Genomic DNA, 19,011 nt, shown 5'->3' with positions numbered 1-19,011 from the left:
TTTGGTACCGGTACCCCATGTATATAGCCTCATTATTGTTATATTTATTGTGTTACTTTTCATAAAATGTTTTACGTTAGTAAAAGGAAGGGCATTCAGCATGCACAGCACTTACACAAATGATTGATGATTGGCTGAGATAAATTGATTGATAATGTCAAAAGCCACTCTGAAGTCAAACAAAACATCATAGTCTGCTGCTGGAAAAACGTATGTGTTATGGCTTTACACCCCCTGTTATATTGTGGATAAAGAGTTACCTGTCTAACAGAACGCAGAGGGATACGTACCTTTTTTTCAGTTTTCACCTAAAATGACACCCAAATTTAACTGCCTGCAGCTCAGGCCCTGAAGCAAGGATATGCATATTCTTGGTACCATTTGAAAGGAAACACTTTAAACGTTGTGGAAATGTGAAAGGAATGTAGGAGAATATAACAGAATAGATCTGGTAAAAGATAATACAAAGAAAAATCCAACTGTTCTTTTGTATTTTTTTTTCCTGGTAAATGTTCTTGTTACTTACAACCTCAGGCTAATCACATTAGCCTATGTTAGCTCAACTGTCCCATGGAAGGGACACCGATCCCAAAGAAGTTTTAATGGAAGCCTCTCCAACATAATCATGAAATCCCCAGGGCAGATGTCTAGGTCCCTACCTTATGGAACAGCTGGGACTGTGAAGCAACACAAACATAGGCACATGCATCCAACATACACACTATACACATACGTACACATGGACTTTGTGTTGTAGATATGTGGTAGTAGAGTAGGGCCTGAGGGCACACACTTAATGTGTTGTGAAATCTGTTATGAATGTATTGTGATGTTTTTGAAATTGTTTAACTGCCTTAATTTTGCTGGACCCCAGGCAGCAGCTAATGGGGATCCATAATAAATACTAATACAAACACAGATACACTACATTACCAAAAGTATGATAAGTATGTGGACACATCTCATTCCAAAATGATGGTCCCCCCCCACATGTCCATGTCCTGGGAAATGTTATTGTTACTTACATCATCATGCTAATCACATTAGCACACGTTAGCTCAACCGTTGATGTGGCCTCCTTCATTAACGGGCTGCTATCTGTCTATGGTACAGGGCTTCAGTTACACCAAGGCTGTCTGCTGGAGACAAACAAAGTTCATTGCCCTGCCCCACACAGCTGCACACAACATCTGTTGCACAGCTGCATGGAAACCATAGCAACAGCAGCCAAAAGGAGCGTCCGGCTTATCTGAGAGGAAATAGAAGAGTAGCAGATACAGGTACACTCCATTACCCCAGGTCAACTTCCTGCCTAGATGGAGAGATGGAATCTATGGGGCTCTGATAATGGTGGATGTCTGGCAAACCAACAAAGAGTCAAAAAGTAAAAGTGAAATGAACACATAAATAGGTTGTTTATTAGCTTGCCTCTATTCTGGGAGTGATGATAGAGAGAGCAGTACTAAGCAGTTTCTTTATTGTTGATAGCCCCATCTCTCCACCACTGTCCTCCCTAAAACGTCACATTCCAGTCTACCAGTCCTGAAGGTGGTGCAGTGCTACAGTGAGAAGTGGAAATGAATGGCTGAATTACTTCCTATTTTTTCTTTGCTGCATGAAAGGCAGACAGCACAACAGCCTGTACATCTCCTCCCTTGAGCAACACCACAACAAAAACAACAACATAAACCCTATTAGCTGGTTTATTTTCTATGCAGCATATGGACTCTCCCATTAAACTCAACCTGATTGAAAACCAGCCTGTGTAGTTCTGAATTCATCCACATGACACATAAACATAGTCCTTCTCTCTTGTTTTTGCAATGCTTTAAAAAATAGTACTAGATAACGGACAGTCCATTTATGAAAAATGGACTGAAAAATGTATATCATTTATATCATTTCCCCCCTATTGTATATAATTTCCCCCCTATTGTTTATGAAAATGGGTTCTAATGCACCCCCTCCCCCTGTATGTTTATTTTTTTTAGCACTTTGGCACAAAAATCAAAACCGATGTTTCAAAACTCTAAGCACATTTTCAATTGTCTGAGTACAACAAATAAATCCACAAGTCACTTGTTCACTGCACCAAATCACTCTTTCAATTTGGATACATATTCAATCTATGTATCTGCTTTTGAAAAATTCTATTCTAATTTGTTAACAACACAATGAACTTAAATCAAACTGCTCAAAACGGATAACTATTGAACCAACAGTATGTAGTGCCTAGTTAATGTATTTAGTTTGATAAGTGCTGAACACTACACATTTCTATATGTTTACCTCATAAATGCATCAATTTGACATACATTTATGGTTGAAGGTAAAACCAAATATGGATGTGGCTGTAAATAATACGTCAATCGTTCTCCATCAGCCAGTGTGCATCAATAGGACAAAGTTGTAAGAGTCTATATATATTCTACCATTTGGAATTATACATGTAGTGTAGTATACAATGCACTGCTGAAATACCTGGTTTGAATGTGACAATATAACTGTGTGAACTAACCACCAATGTCAAATATGACATAAACCTCTGCTTTATAAAGGGTGGCATAAGCACCGCTTAATAAAGGCCTAATAAATCATATTCAATTAAGGCTTCACAAAGCATTTATAACCCTGTTTCAAGTATTCAGACTCTTCACTATGTGCTATATCTCTGTAATATATGTTCAGGCATTACACGCTACAATTTGGATATATGTTGCCCTAAGATTTATGAAAAGTTGGTAGAATCTTATTCAAAAGGATTTATAGCTGTAATGGATGCCAAAGGTGCATCCACCAAGTATTAACTCTGGGTTGTGAAGACAAACACAATCAACACATCTTTGGTTTTGTATTATTATTCATTAGGAAAATGTTCTATTCTTTTTCTTTCCCTTTGAAATTGTGGAGTAGGTTGTGTAGATTGGTAAGAAAAAATATGTATAACATAATCCATTTTTACATGTAATATTAAGGCAGAAAAATGTGAAGACTGTGCAAGGAGTGTGTAGACTTTCACAAGCGTCTGTATATCTAGGGGATTAGTCTCGATCTCTATTCTATCATGAGAACAACTGAGTATCAGAGATAATGTTGATAAGGCTGTCAATGCTTAGAGCCCAAGGATCTGGTAAGAGACAACATTCAGTCATACAGTCATGATAGAGTTACAGTGAAATTCTGTGGTAACACTGTGATAATGTCTGATAAGTGCATGATAATGTGTGAAATTCATACCATGAAATTATACAGCAGCAACACGGTAGGTGCTCTGATGATGATGATGAGGGGGGTCGGTGAGAGAGAGAATAATAGAAGGACAGAAAGGTGGAGAGAGTGAATCAAACTGGCCTCATTGTCAGTCGGAAGCCCACGGATGCTTTCCACTGCTGCAGGGTTTGATGCATGATGAGACCTGGCCTGGCTGCCCTGTATGAGGTCACAGTGAGTGGCAGTTCACTTCCTGTTCCCATATCACCAGCTGTGACGGCCTCTGCTGGGGGCAGGGAATTGGACCACTGAGAGGGGATGACAGGTTGAGGGGGGGGGGGTGGTAGCAGAGCTCAGTGAGAGGAGAGAGGCCTGGGGACGGCACAGAGTTGGGGTTGGGATGGGGGTGGGCAGTGGTGGACCCTCCAGGGAAAATTAAGCCTCCATCTGCCGGTGTGGAAAGTGGACAGGAAGAGAGAGTTTTTACACGCTGTTCTGTTGATTAGCCATGGGCATCATGCTCTATAACTGCAGCAGTGTAGAAATGACTAGAGAGACTCACTCACTGCACCCAGGCATTTGAAGCTACAGTTGACTCATGGCTAATCAACAGATTACCACGGTTGACTCATATTTCCCCTCCCCTGTAGTACTTCTGATTCATCTAAAGAAAATGAAGGACAGCGTTCTGCTATTATTTGAGTCAATATAAGATAATTAGATAAATATGTGGGAGGAAAAATATTGGAGAGAATATTGAATGGATATGATTAGGGATGGTATGATTTTCCTCTTGACAGAACCCATACTTTCTATGTATGAGACTTGTGCAATTGTTAAGGACATACAGTATAAACAGTGCACAATAGGTTGTTGGCACCTTAATTCGGGAGGACGGGCTCATAGTAATGGCTGGAGTGGAACGGGATCAAATACACCAAACACATGGTATCCACACTATGTTCCAGACATTATGAGCCGTCCTCCCCTCAGCAGCCTCCACTGATACAGAGGTGTCCAAAATTATTGACACCCTTGATAAAGATTAGCAATAATGACTTTATAAAATGAATAACACTTAGTGTGTCTGCTACCTTGAATACGGATAATCCTGAATCAATCGTGAATAATCATAAGAGATACAATTCTGAGGGTCAAAGATCATAACCCCAAGACATACTAAGTTAGCATGTCTTGGAGGTACAGTATGATCTTTGACCCTCTGTAACTTTCTCAGTGATCATTATTTATGATTAATTCAGGATTATCCGTTATCATTGTAGAATTAACGTTAATGTAGAAGTGTTAAAAAAATCTATTCTATTCTCCAAAATGACACTACATTATTTACCATACATTTGTATTGGGCACAAAATGATGTGAAAAACAACAAAAACTAACTGCAAATGTATCCAAGTTTGTGGAGTCAAGCTTGATGAAGTCATTGCGTGCTAGGAATATCAAATCAAATGTTATTGGTCGCATTCACATACTTAGCAGATGTTATTGCGGGTGTAGAGAAATGCTTGTGTTCCTAGCTCCAACAGTGGAGTATAATATCTAACAATTCACAACTGTCACACTGATATTAAGTATTTGGAGACAGGCGCAGGAATACACAAAACAAACACGTATACAAAAACAAAAGAGCGATGGTAAACCTCGTTGAACGACACGATACCCATAATACACAATATATAAAGCACGCAGCATAACAGCTGCACCAACGCATAGGTACTCACACCACCAAAGGACATGGGAACAATAATCGACCCAGCAATGGAGACCAAGATATAGGACAGACACTTCAAAACCTTATTCTTTTTTTGACATTTATGAATGTGCTATTAAGTATTAGTAAAAGGCCAAATTCAATATTTTATCAAATAGCGTTTAAATATATATATTTTTTTGTATCTAAAGGGGTCCTAAAATTCTAAATGAAATAGCAAAATGATCCATGGTATGACCTCAAAACAATTCCATATGTCAGCTTAGAACCAACGAAGTTAAATCCTTCAGAAGAGGACAAGATAAGCTCACAATATAGAAGTTCCTCCTATAAAACTATAATGCCAGATGGCAGCTCGATTGACCCAGGAAAAGTATGTGATCATCAGCATAATGGAAACTTTCATTTCGATCTCAACATCCAATCATGGCAAAAACATCAAATCCTTACATTACAAGGGCTATATTCTGAAGATATTAGAGAAGAGAGAGAGAGAGAGAGATAGAAAGGCTATATTCTAAAAGAGAGCGAGAGAGAGAATAATGATTAGCTCCAGCTGCAGTCTGGCTAGCGACACGGACAGGGGTACACAGACAGGGACAAGACACTCAGGCCCAGAGCGTGCCTCCACTGAGAGCTCATTCCCTTTTGTTTTGATGCACTGTTTTGATGCACTGTTTTGATGCACTGTTTTGATGCACTGTTTTGATGCACTGTTTTGATGCACTGTTTTGATGCACTGTTTGAGAGGAAAAGTGAATAATGCTACTGTAAAAGCATTAAGAGAAGAGTTTCCTCACCTTCCACCCCAACTCTCTGGCAGGAAGTCCTCTGCAACACTTCCAGGTCGCAGCGTAACCCTTGGGAATTTGGAAGCCTCCCAGAGAAGTGTCCTTTGGAGGGAATCAAACAGTAGGAGACTGGCATTGCATTGTGAGGGCAATAATTTGACGATTACTCAACATCAGTGGATGCTTTTCCTAGAAATCCTAGAGACATGAACATGGCAGGAACATACTGAGGTATTTAATTATAGCAACATACATTTGGTATGCAATCAGTAATCACTCTTAATGACTAGTGTTCGACTGGCACAATACCGAGAGAGAATCCCGAGGAAGAATTCCTTCTTCCTCTCCTCTGTCCCTCTTGCATGAACTCAATTAGAGGCATTGGGTGGTTTGTTAAGGCATTAAGTCCATCACAGAGAGGCACTGATGTGTCATTATAGAGAATCTGCTTCCTGTTTACCAGCGGGAGACAGAGAGAGCCTCCTCTCAGAGCAGAGCAGAGAGCATGTCTACAGGTCACACACGCACTCACTCAAGCATGGACACACACACACACACACACGCACTCACTCAAGCATGGACACTCACGCACACACATAAACACAGGCTTTGAAAAACATTGCTTAACCTGTCACCACTCTGCAGAGTGCTAGACAAAACCCTTTTCTGAATACTGATCCTTGTTCTCTGAAAGAAATACTGATCATGGTACAGGGACAGAGAATCTGGGTTAATACGATTCTAATACAACTATTTGAAGACTGGGAAGATACATTTGATTCCAATGAACTATCAAAAACCGAGTGGAAAATAATCTCCTCAATGTGTACACTAGTTCTATGGTTTAGTGGAAGTCTAAAAGGGAAGCTAGCTAATGACCTCACATATTTAGGATGTCTGTATTCGCGATCCCTGGCATTTAAAGATGGCTGATTGAAGCCGAGGAGCTACAATCTTGTATCACAGGTCCCCGGTAGACTACAACCCCTCACCAGGCCTAGTACTTATTCCCAGTGACATGCACATCCTGCTACCAGCCAGTGAGGCAGGCAGCAGGCCAGATGTGGATGTTTTATGTATAACCACATTAGCAGACAGCATATGGGCTCACCTGGCCGGGGCTCTGGGCACAAAGTTCTGAAGGAAATAAATAAACACAACATGGGGCAAAGATGGGTCTGGATCTCAACAGTTGCTGTCTCGACTCCATCTCTGATCATATGCTGGCACAAAGGTGATGCAGCAACTGTCCTGGAATATAAAGTCTTCTATGGGTTCCAGAATGAAGTGTGAGAGTCCAAGAGTCCAGGGCTAAGTGAATGAGTGCAGTAGGAAAGAAAGAGTCCAGCAATAGTCTGACAGTGTTAGTGGAAACTAGCTCAGCCACATCATCCCCAGTCAGGTCATTGTAGAGAACAGTAAGACTCACTGACCTCAGAGTTAATATTCCACCAGCAAGCGACAACAGGACAGGCTTAAAATGCCGCTGCACACTCCCTCGTTCCATTTGAGAGGATTACTCACGTCTTTCCGACAGCTCGGGAATCTTAATCCGCCACCTTAATGATGCCAGGTGAGGCCTTGCGGCTATGATGCCTGGCTGGCTGCCTGGGTCTTGGTTAAAGTACTTTATCTTTCTCTCACTCTCTCTCTCGCTAACCCACTTTTGTCTTCTCTCTGTCTCTCCCTCCCCCTCTCTCTCTCCCACTCTCTCTTTCCTTCTCTCTCACTCTCCTGGTATTGTTATTGTTGTGGCGGAGCTGCTTTTCCTCAGGTGAGGGGAGGGCATGACGAACCTCCCTCCACCCATGACGACCACCTCCCCCCCTCTCCTCCACCCAACTCCAGCCCTGCATCATTAGTGTTTCTGCCTCAATCAATTACCAATCATAACCTGGGCGTGTAAGTATGCATTATTCATCCACCTGTCGAGAGGGGGAGGTCTACTGGGAGCTGGGTTCCTCTCCTCTCCCTTCCTCCTCCTCCCCTCTTCTCCCTCTCCCTCTCTCTCTCCAACCTTTCCCTCTCGCCATCCTCTCCCTCTAGATCCTCTCCTCCATCTCACTCTCTATTCTCCTCTCCCTCTCCCGGCTCCCTCTCTCTATCCTCCCACGCTCTATCCTACCTCTCCCTCTTCCATCTCTCTATTCCTCTCTCTCCCTCTCCCTTTCCATCCTCCCCTCCGTCTCCCGACTCCCTCTCTCTATTCATCATCTCCCTCTCCATCCTCTCCTCCCGACTCCCTTCCTCTATCCTCCTCTACCTCGCAATCCTCCCTCTGTCCATCCTCCCGTCCCCACCTTGACAGTTCACTCTGTACGACAGATTGATATTCATGAGCTATTAGTATTAAATATGCATCTATTATCACCTGTTTGTGTCTGATTAATCTCAACACTTGTAATTGTTTTTTCTTGCTCTTAGTTGTGTCGGCGCCTCACTGGCTGGTTGAAGTCCCAAGCCGCTTCATATTAACGACATCTCCAGGTCAGGACTCACACAGGGAGAGATCTTTACATCAGTCCAAAAAAGAATATGTTAAAAAAAAATATGAAAAAGACATTACACAACATCCTAGCACACAATTTAAGCCATTGCAAATGCAAGCTATTACTTTTTCCACTCACACAGAAAACACAAGAGGGTCAATCAATTTAAGCCCAATCAATTCCCCTCATGGGCTGTAGTTGATGCGTAAAGAGGCATGAGGTCACACTATTCCAAGATGGACGTCATCAACTGGACCATAATGAATTGGCGATGGGAGTAAGACAATAATCTATTGGCTGACAGCTCTGTTACTAAAAACATCCATAATACGATATTCAATAACTTATTTTTAGTCACACAATCCATACATTTCAGCAACTGCATCATAAACACTGACTGAGATGTAGGAGAAAATACTGACGTATCATTGTAAACAACTTAGAAAGAAAGAAAGTAATTGTCACTGCGTGCCACAGGGAGATCCCAATTGGCTATAATAAGTCTAGAAAAAGACATGATGTTCCCTTTACATTCAGACGTCTATAGAGACGTGGGCATGCTACTCCCCCTAGAGCTCAGATCATGAATTGGAGAGAGAGAGATGAGATAACAAGCAATGTAGTGGACTCACCTGATTGGCTATTCAGAGAGAGGGGGAGAGAGAGAGAAAGAGGGGGGAGAGAGACAGGGGAGGAGAGAGAGAGAGAGAGAGAGAGAGAGAGAGAGAGAGAGAGAGAGAGAGAGAGAGAGAGAGAGAAAGTGATAGAGCTTTGAGAGCCAGTGACAATGAGAGTGAGGAGAGAAGACCCACCACATGTGATCACAAGGTATGTGTCTATGACAACATGTTTATGGACTCACCCCTGTCTCTCACACTCCAGCTTGTTTTTAATGATGTCCATGAGCTTGTCTTTAGCCTCCAGCGTTGTGCAGAAGCCAGAGATGAGATGATCCCTGTAAGGGAAGGACAGCGGGTTGAAAGGTCTACGGTCACATTCTGATCAAATAATATACTGTATGTGCAAAGGGGGCAGGAAGTTCTTTGAAAGAAAGTGAGACGAAAATATGTGTTAAATTGAGGCCCAGTGTGAGCAGCATGTCTAAGAGGGGTAAATCTACAGTATGGGTGGCAGAGGCTGATCTCGCCGTGCCATTGTAGGGTACAGGTAGCCTAGCGGTTGGGCCAGTAACCAAATACCTGAGCCAACAAGGTGACAAATCTGTCGATGTTCCCTTGAGCAAGGCACTTAACCCTGCTCCACGGGCGCCGTACTACTATGGGTAAAACACATTTCACTGCACCTATCTGGTGTATCCGACAATAGAACATATATTAATAATCTCACTGTGCCAGTGTAGGGTACCGAGCCTGTAATCTCACTGTGCCAGTGTAGGGTACCGAGCCTGTAATCTCACTGTGCCCGTGTAGGGTACCGAGCCTATAATCTCACTGTGCCAGTGTAGGGTACCGTGTAATCTCACTGTGCCCGTAGGGTACCGAGCCTATAATCTCACTGTGCCAGTGTAGGGTACCGAGCCTGTAATCTCACTGTGCCAGTGTAGGGTACCGAGCCTGTAATCTCACTGTGCCCGTGTAATCTCACTGTGCCCGTGTAGGGTACCGAGCCTGTAATCTCACTGTGCCAGTGTAGGGTACCGAACCTGTAATCTCACTGTGCCCGTGTAGGGTACCGAGCCTGTAATCTCACTGTGCCAGTGTAGGGTCCCGAGCCTGTAATCTCACTGTGCCAGTGTAGGGTCCCGAGCCTGTAATCTCACTGTGCCAGTGTAGGGTACCGAGCCTGTAATCTCACTGTGCCAGTGTAGGGTACCGAGTCTGTAATCTCACTGTGCCAGTGTAGGGTACCGAGCCTGTAATCTCACTGTGCCAGTGTAGGGTACTGAGCCTGTAATCTCACTGTGCCAGTGTAGGGTACCGAGCCTGTAATCTCACTGTGCCCGTGTAGGGTACCGAGCCTGTAATCTCACTGTGCCAGTGTAGGGTACCGAGCCTGTAATCTCACTGTGCCCGTGTAGGGTACCGAGCCTGTAATCTCACTCTGGGTTCACGTTCAGGAACAGCCCTAACACCAGCTCTGTCCCCAGCTGTTTAAACAAAGGGTACACTCCACAAGAAGTGGTAGTCAGAGAAGTGAACAAAACATACATTTCTGGTATGGTCCTGCCGGTGTATTTTGAGTAAGACTGCATGAAGGCATGTGACTGGGGTTTTTAAAGGGTTCTTATGTTGCAGAAAGACCGTATAATCACTTTTCACAAACACTGTGCAGGAAAGAAACACTGTGAAACAAGCACTGTTAGCATAAATCCATGCCTATTTGTCATGACATTTTCACCCTGTCTTACCCATGTCTTTACCTGCTGATGAGGTCAGACCCTGAGTCGAGACAATTTCCTGTGAAGAGGTTGGTGATAGACAGAAGCAGCAAGCAGGCCTCCGCATGAATTAAAAAACACAGAATACAACGGACAACATTATAGAGCTGCTCATAGTATATGAGAAATAAAGAAACACAGTACAATGACTCCATCTATTGGTCTAAATAAGGAATAGTGTGGAGGCCTGAAGCAGCTTGAAGCAGTGTTGTGATAATTGAATTGTTTTCTCTATAACCTGTTAATTTATATGTCTTGTGACCGTGATATATACAGCGGGTTCAGAAAATATTCAGACCCCTTGACTTTTTCCACATTTTGTTACGTTACAGCCTTATTCTAAAATGGATACAATTATTTTTGTCCCTCATACAATACATCATAATGACAAAGTGAAAACAGGTTTTAAGAAATTTGTTTGAGATTTGCTATGAGACTAGACATTGAGCTCAAGTGGATCCTGTTTCCATTGATCATCCTTGAGACATTGCTACAAATTGATTGGAGTCCATCTGTGGTAAATTAAATTGATTGGACATGATTTGGAAAGGCACACACCTGTCTATATAATGGTTGAAGGAATTGTCCGTAGACCTCCGAGACAGGATTGTGTCGAGGCACAGACCTGGGGAAGGGTACCAAACATTTATGCAGCATTGAAGGTCCCCGATAACACAGTGGCCTCCATCATTCTTAAATGAAAGAAGTTTGGAACCACCAAGACTCTCCCTAGAGCTGGCCACCTGGCCAAACTGAGCAATCGGGGGAGAAGTGCCTTGGTCAGGGAGGTGACCAAGAACCAGATGGTCACTCTGAAAGATCTGATGATGGGAGAAACTTCCAGAAGGACAAGCATCTCTGCAGCACTCCACCAATCAGGCCTTTATGGTAGAGTCACCAGACGGAAGCCACTCCTGTGTAAAAAGGAACATGACAGCCCGCTTGGAGTTTGCCAAAAGACACCTAAAGGACTCTCAGACAACGAGAAACCAGATTCTCTGGTCTGATGAAACTAAGATTGAACTCTTTGGCCTGAATGCCAAGCGTCACATCTGGAGGAAACCTGGCACCATCCCTTCAGTGAAGCATGGTGGTGGCAGCATCATCCTGTGGGATGTTTTTCAGTGGCAAGGACTGGGAGACTAGTCAGGATCGGGAGAAAGATGGACGGAGCCAAGTACAGAGAGATCCTTGATGAAAACCCGCTCCAGAGTACACAGGATCTCAGAATGGGGCAAAGAAGGTTCACCTTCCAACAGGACAACGACCCTAAGCACACAGCCAAGACAACGCAGGAGTGGCTTCAGGACAAGTTTCTGAATGTCCTTGAATGGCCCAGCCAGAGCTCGGACTAAACCCAATCGAACATCTCTGGAAAGACCTGAAAATAGCTGTGCAGCGACGCTCCCCAGCCAACCTGACAGAGCTTGAGAGGATCTGCAAAGAAGAATGGGAGAAACTCCCCAAATACAGGTATGCCAAGCTTGTAGCATCATACTCAAGAACACTCAAGGCATCGCTGCCAAAGGTGCTTCAACAAAGTACTGAGTAAAGGGTCTGAATACGTATGTAAATGTGATATTTCATTACATTTTTTTACATTTGCAAAAACAGTTTTTGCTTTGTCATTATGAGGTATTGTGTGTATATTGACGCCAAAAAACACATATTTAATCCATTTTAGAATAAGGCTGTAACGTAACAAAATGTGGAAAAAGTCTCAAGGGGTCTGAATACTTTCCGAATGCAGTGTAGGCCTAAAGACCAAGACAAGAATAAGACACAGTGGCAGAATAAATTCAACCACACCCTTGTTTTATCCCAGCCTCTGTCTGGTGAAGTCCACAAAGCATATTGCATGTACAGTAACCTGCCCTACAGCATGGTCAAGCAAGTTAATGTTTCCTACATTTTCGGACCACAAAACAACTATTGATTTAGAACCACAGAGTTACCGCAAGTCGCAAAGAAAACAGGAGCTGCCTCCACTATTCCAGCACCATTTAAACAACATTCAACATTTCAACATTATCAAATCATGATGTGGCTGTCCATGGTTCTGAGTTCATGTTGACTCACCCTACTTGTAGAGAAACACCAATGCCATCCTCCTCTCTTTCATGTCACGAAACGGTCTATAACTCAGTCATACAGTACACGCTTTTAAAAACAGTAATATCATGACCACATTTGCCCATCAGTTGTAATTTCCTCTTTCAATGGGGAAGCAAAGGGCCCAACTAATCTCTGGCACTGTAGGTATCTTGCCTTCACCTTTTGTTACTTTTGATAACTGCTGCATCTATGTCCACCACAGTCCTAGTTCATAGGCAAAATATGAATTTGACGTGACTGTCAGATAATTGGCACTCAGTCTTTATGTATAGTTTACCCAAACTTGGCAATAATAATTAAAACATTAAACTTTTTTGATTTTTTTGTTGTTGTTGTTTTGTAACGCTTTGGCAGAATTTACAATTACCTGTCTTTTCCATTTGAATCTGTCTCAATCTGTTTATCGTTCTCTCTCTTCAGTAGAAGTAGTAGCTGTCATCTTCTAATTTTTTATTTTTTATTTTTTTATTTCACCTTTATTTAACCAGGTAGGCTAGTTGAGAACAAGTTCTCATTTACAACTGCGACCTGGCCAAGATAAAGCATAGCAGTGTGAACAGACAACAACACAGAGTAACACATGGAGTAAACAATAAACAAGTCAATAACACAGTAGACATTTTTTTTTAAAGAGTCTAGGTGAATAATTACAATTTAGCAGATGAACACTGGAGTGATAAATGATCAGATGGTCATGTACAGGTAGAGATACTGGTGTGCAAAAAAGCAGAAAAGTAAATAAATATAAACAGTATGAGGATGAGGTAGGTAAATTGGGTGGGCTATTTATCGATAGACTATGTACAGCTGTAGCGATCGGTTAGCTGCTCAGATAGCAGATGTTTGAAGTTGGTGAGGGAGATAAAAGTCGATTTTTGCAATTCGTTCCAGTCACAGGCAGCAGAGAACTGGAACGAAAGGCGGCCAAATGAGGTGTTGGCTTTAGGGATGATCAGTGAGATACACCTGCTGGAGTGCGTGCTACGGGTGGGTGTTGCCATCATGACCAGTGAACTGAGATAAGGCGGAGCTTTACCTAGCATGGACTTGTAGATGACCTGGAGCCAGTGGGTCTGGCAAGGGATAGGTCCAATACTAGACTACAATGTTATCATTTTACATTCAGACCAGAAACAGTAACCTCATGTGGAATGCATTTGAACCCCTACCCCCCAGACAAAGTCACTGGTGCATCTCATGACATGGTCAGTTACCAAGCCCTGTCTAATCCATGGATGAATTATCATAAATGAAATCCTATCATTGCCTGCTAATGTGTTAAAAATAGAAATAAAGTCTAAACGGATATGTAGGCTATGAAAAGCAAAACAATGTATTAATGTATAACATTGTAAGCCTATGACAAAGTGACAAAGTTCAACTGATTAGGCTATTGCAACACACCAACGCACACACACACACAAGCGTGCGAATAAGTGGCTATAATAGGACTATCACAAAGAATTCCTAACAGACGAAGGTTGTTGGTTTGTTCGGCAATCTTGATTGCTTTTCAATTCGTTGTTCACAAAGTCACTGCATCTCGGCAAAACTCCAGACTTGTCGCCCGGCACAGAGAACCCTGCAGTGACCGGTAGTTTCAACATGATTTTAAATCACTCTGTAGTGGTAATTCAATGTTTAGTTTAACCAAACAGTAGTTGGATTAGATGGCATGGTCTCGTTTGTTGGAGTGATACAAAAAATACCTGTTTATTCTGCATTTATTCTGCATACAGCCTTTTATATCCATTCTGCAACAAGGTTAAAGATCGAACTGGCTATTTGTCTAACTATGCCATAAAACAAACTCCAATCAAACTGAAAGCATGACTAAAGTCGCCCAATTGGTTTGTTTATGACAGCTGTCATATTATATTACACAGACCTATCACACTGCTATCTCATCCTGATATCTCGACCGCAACCGAAAGTATTCAGCAAAGCGCTTCCTGGATGGACTTCAGTAGTCCCACCAGTAGTCCCACTAGTAGTCCCACCAGTAGTCCCACCAGTAGTCCCACTCCTCTGCAGAGTTTCAGACTACTGTACTATTTTGGCCAGTGGTGATTTTAGCATGTAAATCTTGGTGGTGCAAACTCTATATAATTTTTTTTAGATCCATGCCAGCAAAGCTACTACACAACACAACACGAAACAATGCTTGAATTGCACTCTAACGGTGACAAACGGTGCCCACAAACTGTTAGGGCCTAGCTGTCCCAACCGCATAGGCTTGTCTGGCACACTTCATTCAGGCTCATTTACTGTCTTAGTTGATAGCTGATATGGCTGACTTGCTTAAACAAATGTGATTTTGACAATTGACATTTGAGATGTATAAACTATGGCATAAGGGAATGATGAGTGGACAAGAGGATATCTGTAATTTCAATTAAGACATTAATGAGCAAGCTAAGACGGACAAATCCATGTTACTACTTATTCAGCACTCTTGAAATGTACTGCGACAGAAATCAGAACATGGGCTGCTCTTGCAGCATTTTCCCTGTACACCAAGTCAGAACCATAGGATAAACAAAGGGGGTATAAGTAGACAATGAAAACTCTTACAATATTCAATGATGACATTTATCTTAAACAGTCTATAGGTTACATGTGCACCACCAAGTCAGAACAGTAGGTTAAGTTATGAGGAGGAAAGGGATTAAATGATTAGTATGACTTTCTTAGCTACAGTATACATCTTTCTGTCATATTACATCATTTATGCAGCAGCATACAATACATTTTTGGACTCACTGTTGCTCTGTACTCACTTGAACAGGAAGATGGTCCTTATTGTGGGCAAATTTTGTCATGAAACTTTATCATCAAAGTCTGACATTCTCTGGATTTATGGTGCTTTCAACCCAAGGCAACTGGGAACTCAGAAAAAAAGTTAAATAATGTATTTTTATTTAACATTTATTTAACTAGGCAAGTCAGTTAAGAACAAATTCTTATTTGACAATGACGGCCTACCCCAGCCAACCCCTCCCCTAACCCGGACGACGCTGGGACAGTTGTGCGCCGCACTATGTGACTCCTGATCACGGCCGGTTGTGATACAGCCCGGGATTGAACCAGGGTCTGTAGTGACGCCTCATGGCATGAGTTAGGCCTGAGTTCTCGACTTGGAATTCTGAGTTGGTTGACCATTCAAAGTGTATTTTCCCAGTCAAAGCTCACATTTTCGTATTTTTTTGGGCAAACTGATATGTGACAAGTATTAAAGCCAAAATAACACGCAAAACAGGCACAAACAAAAAACAACAATTATTATTTGTATTTTTTTTGCTAAACAGGTGTGGCTCAAAACAGCCCCACCTGCCCTGAATGACAGATCCCCTCTGATCCTGGCACATGTTTGTTATAAGCAGTGTGTATATAACAGTGTGTATATAATCCTCTGTCGCTATGTCTTGAATTAATAGGAGCTTTTGCAACTACACATTTTATTTGTGTCCCAGGGATAGATTTACACACACACACACACACACACACACACACACACACACACACACACACACACACACACACACACACACACACACACACACACACACACACACACACACACACACACACACACACACAGACAGACAGACAGACAGACAGACAGACAGACAGACAGACAGACAGACAGACAGACAGACAGACAGACACAAATAACATTTAATTTTTGTCAGCTTTCAAAGCATTTAAGTTTAAGTGACAGATTGGGCAGGAGGGGTGTATTTTTTTTGGTTTGGTGAGGGTTGTGTTTTTTAAAATTGGGCACAGTGGAGGGTAGTGCATTTCTCTCCCTGGTTTACATTAGCTAGTTTCTGGTTTTACTATATCATTTCTTCCAACCTAGACAAATGTCCTTATCTGCTTGCATGCTCTTCCCCTATATCAAGGTGTTTTGGTACTTCCCTTATGCACTATGCTTCTCTGTGTGGTAACTTTTACTATACTACAGATCAGTATAGTCTACCAGTCTAATGGTCCATCCTGCCCTTTATCCACCATTCATAGTGACAATAGTGCTAGGTGGATCGTTTATCCAGATGTGCAATAGGCTAATTAGCAATCATACCACACATGAAAGCATTCAAAGCTGCATAAATGTTAAAAAATATGAATACACAAGAACAAAAAGGAGATAGCTGATTGCCAGTGGAGAGCCCATTGAACAGTTAAGCTCCCATATTGATCTTGTTTAGGGACAATACAATTATCCTACCTAGACTAGCCTACAACACCACAATGCAATTAATAATTCGCTATTGTTTTCAAGCCAGTACAAAATTCTACTCCAGGCTGCAGTGAAAATTTAATTTGAATAACGGCGCAAAAGCCCTGTGATTTGAATGTTCCATTCAAAAGTTTCTGTCTCTCTGGGGCTAAGCTTCTTTTCCAATTTATAGGCTATATATATTTGTTTTAAATATTAATGTCATGCAGTGGACAACTAAGCCTATAGGCCTAAGCATGCAATGTCCTGATGCAATTAGTGCTCAAATCTCTGACAGCTGAACCTTGAGGTGGACAATTCATTTTTTTTTTTGCATATGTTACACATCGATTTGTTACAGGCTGTTTTTAAGTAAATGTGGCTCATTTGGCCAATATCCCTCGTTTATTGATGATGCTGGCTACGCCAGGTCGAATCTGAAGCCAGGTTGGATCTTAAGGCATATGGATGTCGGTAAATTCTTCAAATGTCCAGTAAATTAAAATCTTCAAGCTCAGTTGTCTGGCAACAAATTTTCCCAAAGAAACTCTGAAATGAGCGTATTGTTTTTATGCAGATTTTAGAATATGTTCATGAAAATCTGTCGTCAATTGGATGGAAACCTAGCTATAGACACCCTAAAGACTCTGGCAAGTGCGATAGTCCAGAGTCACTTTGATTTTGATCATGCTTCACAAGCAGCCCCAAACATCTAAAGAATAAGCTACAGACCAGCCAAACAAGCTTGTAAGATTTGTACTCCCCCCTCATATGTATCTGAGGGAGCCCGTCTGCAATTGATTTGGGCCGAGCTTGAACGCGCTGTGTTAAAAAAAAATGACAGCGAGTGCCTCTGTGACTGGTACACATTCTCTCTCTCTTCAGCAACCAGGGACCATAGCAAAGCAACAAATCAAATCAAATTGTTTTTGTCACATGTGCCAAATACAACAGGTGTACAGTTCACCTTACAGTGAAATTCTTAATTACAACCGCCTAACCAACAATGCAGTTTTAAGAAAAATACCCCCCAAAAAATAGAAATAAAAGTAACAAATACTTAAAAAGCAGCAGTAAAATAACAATAGCAAGGCTATTTACAGGTGGTATCGGTACAGAATCAATTGTGCGGGGGCACCGGTTCGTCGAGGTAATATGTACATGTAGGGAGCAGAGACAACAGTCTATGACTGCTGGAGTCGTTTACATTTTTTAGGGCCTTCCTCTGACACCGCCTGGTATAGAGGGTCTGGATGGCAGGAAGTTTGGCCCCAGTGATGTACTGGGCCGTACGCACTACCCTCTGTAGTGCCTTGTGGATGGAGGCCGAGCAGTTGCCATACCAGGCAGTAATGCAACCTGTCAGAATGCTCTCGATGGTGCAGCTGTAAAACCTTTTGAGGATCTGAGGACCCATACCAAATCTTTTCAGTCTCCTGAGGGGGAATAGGTTTTGTCGTGCCTCTTCACAACTGTCTTGGTGTGCTTGGACTATGATAGTTTGTTGGTGATGTGGACGCCAAGGAACTTGAAGCTCTCAAGCTGCTCCACTACAGCCCCGTCAATGAGAATGGGGGCATGTTCGGTCCTCCTTTTCCTGTAGTCCACAATCATCTTCTTTGACTTGATCACATTGAGGGAGAGGTTGTTGTCTTTGCACCACACAGTCAGGTCTCTGACCTCCTCCCTATAGGCTGTCTCGTTGTTGGTGATCAGGCCTACCAATGTTGTGTCATCAGCAAATGTAATGATGGTGTTGGAGTCGTGCCTGGCCATGCAGTCATGAGTGAACAGGGAGTACAGGAGGGGACTGAGCACACACCCCTGAGGGGCCCCTGTGTTGAGTATCAGCGCATTTTTACCGACCCTTACCACCTGGGGGTGGCCCGTCAGGAAGTCCAGGATCCAGTTGCAGAGGGAGGTGTTTAGTCCCAGGGTCCTTAGCTTAGTGATGAGCATTGAGGGCACTATAGTGTTGAACGTTGAGCTGTAGTCAGTGAATAGCATTCTCACATAGGTGTTCTTTTTGTCCAGGTGGGAAATGTCAGTGTGGA

The sequence above is a fragment of the Oncorhynchus keta genome, chromosome 9, assembly GCF_023373465.1.
Source record: "Oncorhynchus keta strain PuntledgeMale-10-30-2019 chromosome 9, Oket_V2, whole genome shotgun sequence".
Classification (NCBI taxonomy): Eukaryota; Metazoa; Chordata; class Actinopteri; order Salmoniformes; family Salmonidae; genus Oncorhynchus; species Oncorhynchus keta.
Note: the sequence above shows the minus strand (reverse complement) of the source record.